The sequence below is a fragment of the Miscanthus floridulus genome, unplaced genomic scaffold (assembly GCF_019320115.1).
Source record: "Miscanthus floridulus cultivar M001 unplaced genomic scaffold, ASM1932011v1 fs_142_1_2, whole genome shotgun sequence".
Lineage (NCBI taxonomy): Eukaryota > Viridiplantae > Streptophyta > Magnoliopsida > Poales > Poaceae > Miscanthus > Miscanthus floridulus.
Genome location: NW_027096259.1, coordinates 22,425 through 28,424, shown reverse-complemented (window position 1 = coordinate 28,424; position 6,000 = coordinate 22,425).

The following is a 6,000-nucleotide window of genomic DNA, read 5'->3' as shown; positions in this document are numbered from 1 at the left end:
CAAGGAAAAAGGTTTTCAAAAGAAGTACATATGCAAAAACGTCAAAGATGGGGCTTAATGATTTGAGAGGAGTTCTTCTCAAAGCAAAAAATGCACAGATCCTGATTAAAGTGACTATACTCCTTAAAGAATTCTATCGGAAAGACCAGCTTCTGGTCTCTGTGCTTGATTCAAAATGTGTCCTCTCTGTTTTGTACTAAAGCAGAGAAGCATCAATTTGATGACGGATTCGAATTCCAATTCATTGTTCACTTTTAAACGTAACCCAAGACGACGAAAGCTATACATGGGTCAGGTGAAGAAGCGCCACAAGAAAAGATGATCCTCTAGCACATGAAGATGAAGTGCGTCCTGGCTTTTGCCGGATAATGATTCTCACTGATGGGTTAGAAAGTTGGTATGCACAAGTAGAAAAAGAGGCGGTGTTAATTCTGGTAATACTTGTTGACATGCTAAAGGGAAACAGGGAAAAGATCAGTGTACGTTCATATGAAAAGGCTGAAAAAGTGGAGCCGGGAAAGGTAAAGCTGTGCATCCTTGAAGCAAGACAGCCCACTCAGGCAGGTGTATGCTAGTAATTGCTAAGCTCAAGTTCATCATATCTGTGACTGTTGGTGACAAATTGGCGAGAATCTGAAGCAAAGAACAAGGGATGGGAATATGGGATTGCTTTGGGCTGAGGAATTGTTGTACGTATATACCTGCTGCACTGCTGGCAGAAGCGCATCTCGCGGCCGGCGACGACGACGACGGGCGTCTTGGAGTGCGCCTCGCAGACCTTGTGGCGGTGGTAGTAGTTGCGGCAATTGCTGAGGTTGGCCTTGCAGCCGTCCACCGCTCACGACGGGCACTGCGCCCCGGCGGCGCCACCGGGACCCGAGCGCGGGCGCTTCATCGGGCTCGCGGACGGCGCCGCCGCCGCAGGCTCCTTCGTCCCGTCCGCCGCCCCGAACTCGCCGAGCTTGAGGTCGATGGAGCACTCCGCCCGGCTCGGCGCCCCGCGCGGGGCCGCCGCGGCTGCTGCTGCTGTGGCGGCGATGGGCGGCGGCGGCGGCAGCCGTGCCCGAGCTGGAGCTGTGTGCGCGTGTCTTTCACGGTCAGGACAGTAGTGGCGGGGGAGAAATGGCCCAAAGGGCTGTTTCCCGGCAAGACAGCACAAAAATTTCTTTGCCGAGTGCCCCGGATCTGGCACTCGGCAAAGTAATTTTTTTTTTAAATTTTTTGTCGAGTGTCTCCTCGGTAAAGTATTTTTTAATTTTTTTTAAATTCTTTGCCGAGTGCCAGGACGGCTGACACTTGACAAAGAGAGTTTTTTTAAAAAAAAATTAAAATTCTTTGCCGAGTGCCAGCCGTTCTGGCATTCCGCAAAGAGGCTCCTTTGCCGAGCGTCACACGCAGACACTCGGTAAACCGTTTTTATTTTTTTTTCTTCCTGCCCCCAAACTTTTTCTGTAGTCCTCATACAATACCTGGTATTCCATGTTCCAATGTGGCATATTTCTCGGACTTTTTCTATATTTCTTTAATTTATTTCATTTAATTGAATTTTCTTGGATAATTCAAATTATAATTGCTAGTCATTCGAATAATGAAAAAATGAATGGGAAAATGATATTCATGTTATTTAGTATAATGTGAGGCCGTATCCAGGAACAGACCACCAATTTCGAACATCTTGTTCACGAAACATGACCACGAACTTGCGGTCGAGTTGTTTTTAAATTCTATAAAAAGCAAACGAAGACCGAAAATCTTGAAACTTGTCGAGATGTCATGATATCATATGTGGAGGCTGTGATAAAAATTGAGGAGGTTTCGCGTAAGTTTGTCACGTACGATGCTTACCACCTGGTCGGCCTCTTCACGAAATCATGAAACTTCTTAGAGATTTTTCGGTTTGCAAGCATCGTACGTGACAACGTGCACAAATCTTTTAAAATTTTTATCATAACCTCCACATACGATATCACGACATCTCAACAAGTTTTATGATTTTCGGACTTCATTTGCTTTTTATAGAATTTAAAAACACTTCACACGCAAGTTCGCGGTCATGTTTCGTGAATAAGATATCCAAAATTTCGGGTCCGTTCCTGGATACGGCCTCACACTACACTCAGTAACATGACTATCATTTTTTGAATCATTAAATTCCATTATTCATACCACGTGCAGTTCAAATTTATATTTTTCGAAAAAATTCAAGTAAACGAAATAAAGTAACTAAATATATCAAAAAGCCACAAAAAATCTCTAAATTCTAACGAGGAGTTCCTGGTACTTTAAAAGGGCTGCACAAAAAATTTGGAGGCCAAAAACAAAAAAAAATAAAAAAAACTTTGCCAAGTGCCGGGGCATGGCACTCGGCAAAGGGGGTCTTTGCCGAGTGCCAAGAATAAGGCACTCGGCAAAGAGGGTTTTGAATTTTTTTAAAAAAATTTCCTCATTGCCTAGTGCCTTCACAGGGGCACTCGGCAAAGTATTTTTCAAAAAAAAATCTTTGCCGAGTGCCAGATCTAGGACACTCGGCAAAGAATTTTTTTTAAAAAAAACTTATTTGCCGAGTGCCAGATCTGGGACACTCGGCAAATAATTTTTTTTAAAAAAAACCCTTCTTTGCCGAGTGCCAGATCTGGGACACTCGGCAAAGATTTTTTTTTTTAAAAAAACCTTCTTTGCCGAGTGCCTAACAGCAGGCACTCGGTAAAGAAGGACGTGGCCGAACACCGTTACGCGGGGCAGCCTATGCCGAGTGCCGCGCTTTTGCCAAGAGCCTGGCATCCGGCAAAGAAGTCCTTTGCCGAGAGCCTTTTTTGCCAAGTGCGGCACTCGTCAAAGAAGATCTTTGCCGAGTGCCTAATTTTTGACACTCGGCAAAGAAGTTTGCACTCGGCAAAGATCCCGTTATTAGTAGTGTATGTAACTAGTGGCAGTGGGTAATTTTCGCAAAAAGTTCAAAGGCACAATAGGTAAAAGCAGAGTTGAGGGTGATGTAAAATTTGGGCTATGTAAAAGCGATAATGATACGATTAAGACGTCCGGACGGACAGATGCCTCTCTACTCACTACCACACCCAAAAAAGTCTTATCCCTCGCTTCCTCCTCCCCATCCTTATCCCTTCCGCACTCGCGCCCTGCCCTACCACGACACGTGGTCATGGCTGCCTCCCTGGCCGGCGGCGATGCCCTCACCCACCCTAGCATGCGTCCTCTCACACCCTGGCGTCCTCCAACCCCACCCTAGTGGCTCCTCCCCCCACCCCAGCGTCCTCACCAACCGGGAGCGCCCAACACCCGTGGATCCGACGGCCCTCTCCCCCACTCGGCGAGATCCACGGTGGTGGTGCGGTGGTGTTGCACGGGAGTCGGCGGCTCTCCTCCACCCCAGCGTGGTGCCCTCTCACCCGGACAACCAAGCTCTTCCCCACCCCGACGGCCATGGCACTCCCCGCCCCCCATCCCCCACTGTCGCCGCCGAGCCAAGCCTGATGCCGTTAGCGCTGGTGGTGGTGGTGCTCGCGCACGCCACTGGTGCTGTTGCTAGGTGGTGCTCGCGCGCAGCTACTCGCCACCTGCTCCCACCCCATCGGCTAGAATCGACCGGCCTAGGCCTCTCTCCCGCAATGTTGCAAATGTACATTTCAATTGTTTCAGATGTTTCAGAGGCATGTTGCTTACATAGATGTTGCAAAAGTAGATTGAGGGATGTTGCATATGTTGCAAGTATTTCAGAGCCATGTTGCAAGCATTTGTTCAAACTGTTTCATCTGTTTCGAGAAGTATGTTGTAAGCGTTTTGATCTGGATGTTGCATATGTTTTCACACATATGTTGCAATAGTATGTTGCAATAGTATGTTCTAAAATGTTTCATCTGTTTTAGTCTTCTATTGCAGCAAGTGTTTTCATTTTGCAAGTTGCAAGTGTTCTATCTGGATGTTGCATATATTTTCACACACATGTTGCAAGTGTATGTTCCAAATGTTCCACCTGTTTTAGACGTATGTTGCAAGTGTTTTATCTAGATATTGCATATGTTGCAGTGGTTATACACGCATGTTTTAATTGTTTCACCTTGTTTCAGTATGTTGCAACAAGTGTTGCTCCCCACGCGCTCTGACTCACGGGCAAGCACGCGCTGCACCAGGCACCCCCACACCACCAGGCTTGGTCCCTCACGATGGAGCATGCAGCCAGCTCAACCAATGTGCATGCATGTTGTGCTCCCTCCCTCTCTCTTGTATTGGGGCACGCGCGTTGTGCTCTCTCTCTCTCGCATTGGGGCACGTGCATTGTGATCCATCTCTCTCTCTCGCATGCAGTTGGGGTCTCTCTCGCATTGGGGCTTGTGCGCTATGCTCTCTCTCGCATTGGGTATGCGCGCTATGTTCCCTCTCTGTCTCGCATGCAACTAGACGGGCCGGTGGATGCATGGGGCGCAGCAGCAGGAGGAGGTGTGTATTTCCAAAAAATAAAGCAAGAGGAGGCACAGCAGCATGAGTGGGCATCCGGACGCATGGGTCCATCTAGACATCCGGGCGCTAGCATAGCCCATGCAATAGTTGCTTTTGGCTGTGGTTTTGGGTGGAAGCCAACCCCTTTGGTTGGCTTTTTGCTTTAGAGGAAGCCAAAGCAGGTTCAAAAGCTCAACCAAAGGGGGCCTAGTTTCTAAACCCATTATTTTCTATACTACCAAAATCAGTCTAGATGGTTTCTGAAACCAGCTCGAAAAGTTTTCTAGGTTTCTCCATGAGTTGATCCTTGTGCGATCCGAGCATTCTATCCCTGTAGTTGTGGGACCAGATTTGAATCAACAAATTACTTCGGCGACTCCATTGCCAAAAAATGGAAGATTCACATATACCATGGCTGATAGAAAGGGCAACCCCACCAACCCCAAGAATCCTACGAACATAGTCAAGCCCGTATAGGAGCAACTTCCTGATAATATTCGCAAGATACTAGAGGAAAAGAATAAAAGCAAATTGTCGGTGGATTATGCGTTTGACTAGTAATCAGCATATCATGCATAGCGAATCAGAGGGCAGCATACACGATATGGATTTGGTTCAAGTATAGGATACTCTACGTCTAGTGGAAAAGAGTTTCGTTATGTGTGAACTCGGTGTGGGCTAGGGTGCTGATGTTCGTGGGTGGAATGGCTATGAACCTCCTGCTGATTGGGGGTGCCCGGTTTACAACAGAAAATTCCAATCAGTAGGTTGGTTACCTGGAGTATACCTAGAGCTAGGGGCATCACTTGATTGACCACCCTGCTTCTTGATGTTGTTTAGTTCAGGCCTCCGCAACATTTGTGGTCATTCATTTATAAAATCCACGACTGTAGCTTCTTCTCCCGTTAGGTGTGAGGATGAATGTGTGAGGCTATGTGTTTGTTGGTGGGGATGGATTCCTTTTGTTGGGGCTCTCTTACCATGTTTTTATCTTCTCTTAATATAAAAAAATGGGCAACCTAGGAGGAAATAGGTGAAGAGAAATAGGCACCCAAATTTAGTCCAAGACGGGATTTGAACCTGGATGGTTGGGTGCATTGCCACACCTCTCACCCAATCAGTTGAGCTAGGCTCACTTCCTATCGAGCTTCGGCTCGACTGGCCAGGAGGTGAGGCTTAAGGCCTCTGCCTGCCGACCGGAGTTCAAGGCCCGCTGTGGGCAGAATTTCCGGTACCCACCAAAAAAATCCCCTCGTCTGTCTCGACTTTCCCAAAGCACAGGCAACGGACCGGCCCACTCACAGGGTAACGGGCCCCTGTGTAAGGGCGGAACATGGTGTTCGGGGGTTTTCTCGGCCTGCGTGAGAAGGTATTCTTCCTTAAGCACAAAGTTGCGGGGGCTGTTTGCCCACCGTAGGCCGAGTTTTTTTTTATAATTATACACAGATTTTCTATGTGTTTGAGGAAAAAAAAATTCGGGACCCAGCAGAAGCAGTAACGGGCAATCGATCTGACTGTTTAATTTAGTCAGTGCACTGAATTGAACCT